The sequence below is a fragment of the Arvicanthis niloticus genome (genome assembly GCF_011762505.2).
Source record: "Arvicanthis niloticus isolate mArvNil1 chromosome Y unlocalized genomic scaffold, mArvNil1.pat.X SUPER_Y_unloc_14, whole genome shotgun sequence".
NCBI classification, from domain to species: domain Eukaryota; kingdom Metazoa; phylum Chordata; class Mammalia; order Rodentia; family Muridae; genus Arvicanthis; species Arvicanthis niloticus.
The window spans coordinates 80832-91905 of NW_023045005.1; the positions used below are offsets into that span (position 1 = coordinate 80832).

Consider the following 11074-nt stretch of genomic DNA (forward strand, 5'->3'; position numbering starts at 1 on the left):
CTGTTGGTGGAGAATGCACAGTACATGGGGCCTTTTTCATAGGGGTGTATTTTATTCGCTGAGAGGCAGAGCTCAGGACATTGGGGAGTCAGGTGGAGGCTGCCTCCTAACTGACAAGCAGAGGGTCATAAGGTTGTTGGTCACTTCAGCGCTCCAGGTGATGAGTCACCATTCATTCCCTTGCTTTGAAGAAAATAGGCATGCGTAATTGACAATTCTGGTTTCTCCAATGTTTCTTCTAAGCTGTGCTTCATAGTATATGGGTGTTTGTCTGTATGCCTGATGCTAGAGGAAATAGAAGATACCCTGTAAGTGGAATTACTGATGGTTGTGGCTGTTATGTGGGTGCTGGGAATCAAACCTAGGTCCTCTGGAAGAGCAGCCAGTGCTCTTAATTGGTCAGGTATGTCACTATCTGTATTTTCCCTCTTGAGAGTATTTCATTGTGCAGCCCAGGGTGGTCTGTTCTTACTTTTAGTCCAGGTTGACCTCAAACTTAGTGTATTCCTCTTGCTATAACGTGCTGAGCACTAGGATTGTGGACATGTTCCAGCTCTCTTGCTCTTGAACTTTGGGTTTTTCTTTATTTTTTCCTCCTGAGTACCTAGTACCTGGCCTACATCACATGCAGTGACTGACTGACTGACTCCCTCCCCGACCCCTATATCTTTTTCTTTTTTTTAAACCATCAAGTATTTACTGGAGTGACACACAAATCAATTAACAATTAAAACACAATATAGTTACAACATTCATATTTATGAGATTAAAGCACAATACAGTAGCAATATTCACATTATGGCAAAGATACACACATATGAGTATTTATGGGTCCATACAGAGCTCTCCTGTTGAGCATGACAATCCTGAGTTGTGTTTCTTGATAGTTCTCTTTATGTTTATTCTGCCTCTGGTTTTTGAAATACTGCATGTCTCCAATCACAGCACTAGGGTATTAGAGGATGAGGGCCTTAAGTTGTAGATCACCCTGGGCTACATAAAACATGCCTGTGTCCAGACAAAGTAAAAAGGAAAACAGAAAGACCTAAACCTAGTGTGATGCCTCATGTCTGTAACCCCAGCATGTGGGAGGGTTAGGCAGATAGATGACCATAAATTCAAGGACTGTCTAGGTAAAGAGTGAGACCCAGCCTCAGCTACACCCTAATGCCCAGGGCCAAATACAGTGTCATAGTCAGACCGTGGTGCCACACTCCTTTAATCCCAGCACTGGAGAGGCAGAGGCAGGTGTATCTCTGCCTGGTCTAGAGAAGGATTTCCAGGGCTACATAGAGAAACCCTGTCTTTTTTTTTTTTTTTTTTGGTTTTTCATGACAGGGTTTCTCTGTGTAGCCCTGGCTGTCCTGGCACTCACTCTGTAGACCAGGTTGGCCTTGAACTCAGAAATCTTTCTGCCTCTGCCTCCCAAGTGCTGGGATTAAAGGCGTGAGCCACTAGTGCCCTGCGGAGAAACCCTGTCTTGAAAAACATACTCACTGTCACATTCCTGTCCTAGCAGCTATGTAGGAACTGAACTGAGATAATCACTTGAGCCTGTGAGGAGACAAGCTGCACAGCTCATTCTCTTCACACATGAAGAACAGGACCTCTACAGTGGGCAGTGAGGGTAGGTCAGTGGGTAGCTCATTCAGCCTGACTATGTGAGGATTGAAGTTGGAATCCTTAGAACCCAGTTTGCTTCCAGTATCAGGAATAGGTACTGTCAGTGCTCCTACCATGAGTGGTGTACTAGGGAGAAAAGAATCCCTGGAGGCCTGCAGACTGGCTTGTAGCCATCCGGTGGCTAAAGGACAAATAGGGTGCACCTGAATGGAGGGATGGAAATGAAAAGGGCAGGGGGCGAGAGAAGAATGAAGCCAAGACAAGAAGGTTCTGATAAAGGCTCAAAGTTAATAATAAGCACTGTGTTTATAAAGGGAAAAACTGCAACATCCATCCTCTGATTCAGCTTGAGTATGTTGTAGAGCAAGGTCAGCACGGCAGCAAAAACAGCTAAGTCTCTATGGAAACCTGTAACTACAGGCAAGGCAGATGTCTCTGTCCAGGTTATTAAGACCTGTCTTGACAAATGTTCAAGGTCTGCTTGGCCTGCTCAAGACTGATAAATTTACACTGGTTAGCTGACTGCGGTCAGTAGCAAGAAAAGAACCAGTTTCAAACAAGGTAGATTGTGAGGGAGGGCTACAACCAAGTGGGACATGTGCTTGTACACTCTTACTTTCTGTTTGGAAGAGATGTCAGGCCCAAAGCAATTTATAAAAAAAAGTCCAATTAGAGCATGCAGTTTCAGAGTCATGACCATCATGGAGGGGAGTAGGATGCCAGGAATGCATGACCATGGGGACAGTAGCTGGGAGTTTACATTTACAAAGAGATAGCTTACTGGGAATGGCTACCCACCACAAGTGACACAGTATCTCCGACAAGGCCACACTTCTTAATCTTTCCCACACAGTTCTACTCACTAGGAACCAAGAATTGAAACGTGAGGGCTGGAGAGATGGCTCAGTGGTTAAGAGCATTGACTGCTCTTCCAGAGGTCCTGAGTTCAATTCCCAGCAACCACATGGTGGCTCACAACCATCTGTAATGGGATCCAATGCCCTCTTCTGGTGTGTCAGAAGACAGCAACAGTGTACTCATACATAAAATAAATAAATCTTTAAAAAAAAAGAATTGAAATGTGAGCCTATGGGGGCCATTCTGATTCAAACTACCACACACAAAAAGACAAAACCAAAATTTAAATACACCCACTTTAGTAAAGTAAATAAATATATTTGCAATTAATTGATCTGTGCACATGCACATAGAAAGATAATTGGGGTCTCAAAATACGTGGTGGTTTGCCAGAGTGGTGCATGACTTTAATTGCAGTACTCAGAGGCAGAGGCATGTAGATTTCTGTGAGTTCAAGATCAACTTGGTCTACATAGTAAGTTCCAAGACAGTCATGGCTCCTTATTGAAACCTGTCTGAAAAACAAACAAAAAAAATACAATGTGGTCATTATTATCTGAAGAGGTCAAGGAAGGCTTACAGAGAAGTAGCATCTTAAATAGTATTGTTTTATTGACTTGCTTAATTATCATTGCAGAATGAATGTACATTTATTTTTTAAATTTTTTTACATTTATTTATTGTGTGTGTATGTTTTTACACAGAGGGCAACTTGTGGGAATTGGTTCTTACCTTCCACCATGTGTGTTGTGTTTTATAAAAAAAGAAAGAGAAGCCAGGCATATGGTTGGTGGAGGTGCAGTGTGCTGCTGAGGCATCCCTTCCCTCTGAGATACCAGCTACACAATGGGTATAGTATGGAATAGAGTTTATTATTAGGGCATTGGGAGGGGAAGTTGGGGGGGGAGAAAGGAGAGAGGAGAGAGGAGAGAGGAGAGAGGTAGAAAGGGAGAGAGAGAGAGAGAGAGAGACCGAGAGAGAGAGAGAGAGAGAGAGAGAGAGAGAGAGAGAGAGAGAGAGAGAGAGAATGAGGAGAGAAGGGACAGAGGGAAGAGGGTAAGAGAGTAAGAGAGAGAGAGAGGAGGGGCAAGCAACCCCTTTTATAGCAAGTCTGGCATTCCTGGCTGTTGCCAGGTAACTGGGGTGGAGCCTAGAAGAAATGCTAGCAAAGTGTTTTCTGGGAATCAAACTCAGGTTTTCAGTATTGGTAGAAAGTGCCACCCATAGGCCCCGATTTATTAAGGAAAAGGGAGAAACATTCCCAAGAGTGAGAAGGGTTCCAAGGGAGGAATGCAGCCCTTTAATTATCTCTTAAGAGGATCTATGTGTGTATATGTATGCACATGTATGTGTGTAAGTATTCATGGAAGTCAGAAAGGGATATCGGGTCCTTTATAGTTTAGGAAAAGGCATTTGTGACCTGCCTGTTCTAGGTGCTAGGATCCAGCCCTCTGATAGAAAGCAAATACTCTACCTGCTGAACCAGCTCTTCTGATCTTTATTTTGGGGGATGGTTCTCTTTTTACCCAGTTGATACGGAACTTAGCGTGTAGCCTAGTCTGGCCTCATACTTGTGGTTAACCCCTGTTTTCAGCCTCCTTAGTGTCAGGATTATAGCATGACCCAACATGTCTAGCAAGTTAAATCTTAGAATATGTTAGAGAAATGTTCAGACTCGTGTGCTGTTGGAGCATCTACTCAAAGACCAAGGTATAGCATGCATAGTGAAGGAGCAGAGATGTCTCAGAAGGTGGAAAGTAAGTGGGGTATGATGGTACAGCCTTTAATCCAACAGTTGGGAGCCAGAGGTAGAGGGATCTCTGTGAGTTCAAGGCCAGCCTGCTCTACAAAGAGAGGTTTAGTCCTGCCAGAGTGAGACCCTATCCCAAAAGCAAAGAAAACAGAAGGGAGAATGAAGAATGGAGAAGTCTTAAATATTGAAGGGCCATGACCAGAGAGACCAGAGTTTGTAGGGGAGCCATCTTCAGGTGTAAAATATATGGGAAGAAGCAAAGGTATGGTGGATATTTTCTCCACACACTATCAACACGTGCACACAAACCAGAGGAAGGTATTGCCATCTCTTTTCATAGGAGTTTGAGTGGGTCTTGATATGGATGTGCTCATGTTAATAACACACATTCATTCAGAACTAATTTCAGTCAGAGCTTTCCTCACTCCCAATAAGTCAGACACTGCTCTTTGTACCAGAGAGAAAAGAGACCCAAGTTTTTTTTTCCATCTCTTGTTAAACAGATGTCAGGCAATGAAACATCTATAAGAAAAGGAAATAATGCTTCTCCTACTGGTAAAATGCTAAAATGGGATGAGAGATTAAAATAGTGATCATCAAGTACATATCCAGTAATTGAGTCAGTAATTAACAATGTGGCCAGTTCGCTTTGTCTATTTTCACTTTTCTCTAAACACAGCTTTGTTTTTTGATCATTTTAGACTAGTTTTCATGTAGGTGTGGCTGGCTTCAAAATCTTAAAACAGGCTTCAAATTCCTGACCCCTTGCCTTCCTCTCCCAAGTGCTAGGATTACAGCAGTGAACCACCATGCCCTTTACCCACAGAATTTATTAAATATTGCACGAAGTCCTTGAATTGCCATTTTTCCCAACGTTGTTTTTCATTTTGTTTCTCATGCAAGGCCTCGGGCTTGATCCAGATCCAAACCGGCAAGCGGCTGCGTGCGGCTCTTCCCACAGCGTAGGGGCTGAAGGCGGGCGCTGCTGCAGGGAGGAAGCGCGGTTGGGGGTGGGGCGCGGGCAGCATGTGGCCGTCAGTGACAACTCGTGACCCATCACAGGCGGAGGTGGGACGAGGCAGAAGTGAACTGTGAGCCGATTGGCTGCTTGGCGACTGTATGCTAATCGTGGTGGCAGTGCAGGGAAACTGTATCGACTCCAAATGCCCAGTAGACTGGGTATGGAGAGGCCAGAGAGCGTGTCCCCGCGTGGGCAGACGTGTTGTGCGATGGGGGCCCCGACAGGGATATCGTGGGGCGTCTTGGCGGAGGTCGCCATGTGTAAGATGTGAGGGCACTTGGTACAGTTGGACGATGGAGAGCATCTGCAGGTAAGACTATACTTTCAGGGATCATTTCTATAGTTTGCTACTAGAGAAGTTTCTCTGACTGTGTAGAGCACCCGAAACCATGAGGACGAGACATAGCATCCCCTCCTGAGCGTGAAGCCGGCTCTAGTGCTGCTTCAGTGCAGCAGCCTCCAGCCATTGATGATCGTTCTTCTCTCCTTTGGAGGGTAAGAGGGAGGGAATGCAGTCTGAGTGGATCTCGGTTTAATTTTAATTGTGAAAAAGATAGTTGGTGTATGTTCTTTAGTCTTTTTTGGAAAGGTGTCTCTATGTGGTAAAGGCTGATCATCTGTCTGTGATTGTGACTTGTCAAATGGGCAGTTCTTTTCTTGTAAATTTGGACACATCCAAACTGGCTGTACCAAAGTGAAGTGCTGCTGTAGGCCTTATAAACTGACCTTAGCGTATCCATTATTGCATAGTTTATCGACTATAAGTGAAGTTAATCATTGCTGCTTTGGTGAGTCAGTCAAGGCATCTTGCCCACAAAACTACAGTACAGCCCAGTTGTTTTCTCTAAATTCTTCACTGGGCAGAGGTTGGTAGAGGAAATCTGTGAGCTTTCCTTGTAGTGTGGAAGGAGGGAAGGCATGAGGATTGATGTTGCATTTAGCTACCAAAACAAGCAAACAACCCAAAACATTTGTTTAGTTTGAAAGAGGTGTTTTTGTGCCACTGGTGAATTAGAGATCAATAGATGGGACAGATCTATTGATACAGATCAGACCAGTGTGCCCTTCTGGGTTTGAGTGTGTTCCCATGTAGGAGACAAAACTGATTATGGAAGTGTCTGAGCTTCTTCCATGTATAACTTCAATTTTTAGCATAATGATTATATTGTGGTAGCTGTTAAATAGCACCTGTGACATCTGCACAGGGCTCTCCTATAACATAAAGCTGAGAAGACAAACGATGGTGGCCATGCCAGGGAAGTAGGGATAAATGCCTAACAGGAGCCGCTTCATCCCAGTGCTGATGCTGGACATCCCGACAGCAGTAACAAAGATGTACATACAGCACATTCTTTACAAAGACTAAATCTAAAACACAAAGTAAACGCTGATGCTCAAGGTCAGCACAGTTTGGAGCTAGCCAGGAATTGCAGAGAAATATATTTTCACAGAAATCATTTTTTTTATACTATATCACTTTGACAACTATGTGTTATTTGTGGAGATAAGTTTGTTCTTTCTTTCTTTCTTTCTTTCTTTCTTTCTTTCTTTCTTTTTTTTTTTCTTTCTTTTTCCTGATACAGATTTTGTTTATCCTCGGCTGCCCTGGAACCCTATCTGTAGTCCAGGTTGTCCTGGATCCCACAGACATCCACTTGCCTTTGCCTCCTAGGTGATAGGATTAAAGGCATGTGCCACTACTGCCTGGCTGTGGTGATAAATTTTTAAAAGTCAGCTGTAAAAACAACAGAAATCCTAGAAATAGAAAAATGTAATTTAAAATCATTCCAATAATGCTGGACGAGGAAGGAGGGAAATTGGCAAGCTGGACAGAAAGCAATTAAAAGGCTTTGTATAGCAAGGGCAATAATCTGCAGAGTGAAGAAAGAGTCTGGAAGAAAAGGACTTTGTTACTTATATTATCTTTGAGAAGATTAATCTTTAAAGAACCCCAAAAGTACCCAAATGTCCCAGTCATTGAATAACCAAATGAATTGAAAAAAAAAAAAAAAACAGATCTCAAAAGACAAAATATGGGTATTGGGGTGCTGGCTCAGCAGTAAAGATTGCTTATTGCTTACTACTCTTTTGGAGAACTCTGGATCAGTTTCCAGCACCAACATGGCAGGGAGGTCTGAATGAAGCTGTCTTCTGACCTACACTGGTACCAGGCACACACATTCATACATGCAGGAAAAATACACATACACATACAAGTTTTAAAAAATGAAATTCATATGGCCAATAAATATGTGAAAAAGTGCTGGAGAGATGTCTCAGTGCTTAAAAGTATTTGCCAACATGTCTGAAGACCTGAGCTTATAGCACATGGGTCCCACAGGGTGGGAGGAGAATTCACTTCTACAAGTTGTCTTCTGATTCCCACATGTGTACCATACATAACACATGAGCAATGTGTTATGCTTAGTCATCAGGAGAAATTAAAATTACATCAAGATTCCAACTCCGGGAGTGAGTGGGTGAGTGATTGGGTGTGGGGGGGGACACCCTCATAGAAGCAGGGGAGGAGGGATGGGATAATGAGTTGGGGGGGGCGAGAAAGAGAATAACATTTGAAATGTAAGTAAAGAAAATATTCCAAAAAAAGAGCACTGACTTCTCTTCCAGAGGTCCTGAGTTCAATTCCCAGCAACCACATGGTGGCTCACAACCATCTGTGTTGGGATCCAATACCCTCTTCTGGTGTGTCTGAAGACAGCAAACGTGTAATTATACATAAACTAAATAAATCTTTTTTAAAAAAAAAAGAATATTTTAATTTTTAAATTCCTGATTATTATTTATTTCTGTTCGTAGGAATGTTGCCTGTAGCTGGAGCTTGCCTCTGTATTTAATTGAAAATTGCTTTGAGCACCCAATCTTTTCTCTGCTGCTCAGTGCTGCAAAGAATGTTTTTTGGAGCCTTTGGCAGGTGTTTATTGTGAATCATAGATTTTGAATATTGGAGCAAAGCTCTACCATCAACTCTATCCAACTATCTTCCCTCGAAAAGAAATATCTTGGCCTGCAATTCCATCTTACTAGAGATTGAACATGTCATGCCAGGGAAATGTTAATGATCCCCAAAAAGACACACACAGGAGCTGATCTGATGCAACTCACAGAAGGGTCTTTATTCTGTTTGAGCTAGCTTGCCCTGTCCCCAATGCACCAGCATCAGCCAAGTCTGTTTTGGTGGTGGTGGAACCCCAAGTGTCTATCATGGAAAGACTTTATTCTAAGATCAAGTGGGGAGTTTTAGGAAGAGCTAAGGTGGGAGGAGTAAGGAGAGAAAGAGAAGAAGTAAGAGGAGGAGCTGGGGGAGGGATGAGACAGAGGGAACATGGAAGTTGATATGCGAGTGTCTCTAACAGTCAAAGGTAGTTGGTATATCTAGACTGAGTATTGGGTATCTAGATTGGTGATTGTATGGACATCTTGTTTTGATCATTACCAAACTTATAAAGCCTTTGGATAACCTAAGCATTAGAGTCTCATTTGTACTGAGCCCATGTGGATGATGGTATGATCTGGGTTCAGCCAAGCATTGTGAAGACAGCATGGGAGGTTGGCAGAGCCATCTCTCACACTGGCATCTTGTGGGTGGCAGGGTTGGTGTATCTCACTATCTGAGCAGATGGCTTGAGCTGAGCATCATGGATACAGTAGCTCCTGGCTGCAGGCTTAGGCTAGTCGTGAATATGGTGGCTGATTAAGAAAAACAAGATTGAATGCTGCCATTTTAAATGTCTCTTGCAATAGGGAGTATGTGTGCAAGCATCTAATTGGAAAGTTGCTGAGGAAGTTGCTGTGGCCTTTAACATAATTGGCTGGTGCTGGGAGTCACATCATAAAGTTAACTTAACCTCCCCTCTGCATTAGTGTTTGTTAGGCATGGACTTGTAACCTGAGGTGCAGGTTTGTTGGGGGAATAACCTGGAGACCCTGTTATTGTTGAGGGTGTAACTTGAAAATTCTAGTCTTGTTGGGTATTAGCCTTGAGAGTGGAGATAGGCTTGGGTTTTGCTACGGACAAGCCAACTTGGAAAATAATGCTAAGTACCTGAGTTGCCTAGAAGCCTAGTTTCTATTCCTGTACAATGCCCCTGGTATTATACATGCACCTAGAACTTCCGGATACAGGCCCTATTATCAAGTGACTAAGGAAGATATAACTAGGCCCTGCTTTACTAAGGGTTCAGCCTGTTATGCAGGCCCCATCCAAAAGTGAACAACTGCAGCATGAAAACATGTTTCTGGGACAATCCTGAAAGACACCAGTAAAGGGAAATCACCACAGTTCAGAGCTTCATGCAGTAGTCATGCTCATGCATTTGTTTGGAAATGTGTGATCATTCACTGAATCATCAGCTATAATCAGTGGGGTGGCTTAACTGTCAGAGACTAGGAAACAGAACAATTAGAATATTGTTGAGAAAAAATAAAAAAAGCAGCCAGGCAGTGGTCCCACACCTTTAATCCCAGCACTTGGGAGGCAGAGGCAGGTGGATTTCTGAGTTTGAGGCCAGCCTGGTCTACAGCGTGAGTTCCAGGACAGCCAGGGCTACTCAGAGAAACCCTGTCTCAAAAAACCAAAAAAAAAAAAAAAAAAACAAAACAAAACAAAACAGAATACTGTTGAGAAAGATATAAAAGCAAGAAGTATGTGGATAGATCTCTCAATATGTTCAAAGGATGTAAAGATACTTATGTCCCATGTAAATGCTGAACAAAAGGTAAGTTCAGCTGAGCAAACATTCAGTAATCAAGTAGTTAGGAGGATCTATTCTGTGGGAAGTCAGCGTGTCATCAGCTATATCTGTCATTTTCCAATGGGACCATGAACATAGTAACCATGGTGGACACAGTGGGGTTTATTCATGGATACAACAGTAGAGTCATCCTCTCACCAAGCCTGACATGGCCACATCTGCTGGTGAATTCCAGATCTATCTGCAGTAGAGACCCAAACTGAGCCCTAGATATGGAACTATATCCTGGGTTGACCAGCCAGTGACTTGGTGGCATGTTGACTACATCAGATCATTTCTCTTGGGCAAAGGACAAAGCTTTCTACTTCCTGGAATAGATACATATTCTGCTTATGATTTTGCCTTTCATGCACACATGGCTTCTGCCAAATCCACGATCCTTGGACATACTGAGTGCCTCATTCACCACAATGGCATTCCACACAGTATTGCTTCTGACCAAGGAACTCATTTCACAGCAGAGAAGTGAGACAGTGGGCCAATGATCATGGATTCTAATGGTATTAATTACCATTAATACTGTATTCCTTGTTACCCTGAAGGTGCTGAATGACCTTTAGAAGACACCTTTACACAGCCAATTATGGGACAGCCACCTGGAGAGCTGAGCAGGGTCCTAGGCTGGATATATTTTGAATCAGATTTCAGTATTTGATACAGTTTCTCTCACAGCCAAGATCCATGATTTCAGGAATCAACGTTTTGGAAAACTTGTATGAAGGTCGCAGGCCACAAGTCTTCAGTGGAAGTCAGCCCAAAATGGAGGACTCCCTTTTGTTGGGAGCCAACTTTTAGCAGAAAGTGGCTTTCAGCTTTTCAGCCATCTTGAGCCATATACCCTGACGTGAGACTTGTTTTTCAACAGCCTACAACAGCAGAGAACACTCTGATATCCCACATATCTTGTGCTCGGAGCTGCAAGGCTCACGCCATATCCACACCTGCAAGGCACGTGGCAAAAGCCTATAGATACCCCAGATTTCCCTTCAATAGAGAGAATACAAGAGACAACGAGAGAGACAATATAGGAGAGAGACAATAAATGAG

At 43.2% G+C, this 11074-nt stretch overlaps 1 non-coding gene across 1 annotated transcript; it reads left to right on the top strand.

Moving 5' to 3' along the window:
* Positions 1-5567: 5567 nt before the first annotated feature.
* Positions 5568-5780, top strand: LOC117701259 (small nucleolar RNA U3). The gene has a single exon (XR_004605669.1). It is a non-coding gene; the product is annotated as a small nucleolar RNA U3 (small nucleolar RNA).
* Positions 5781-11074: the final 5294 nt, after the last annotated feature.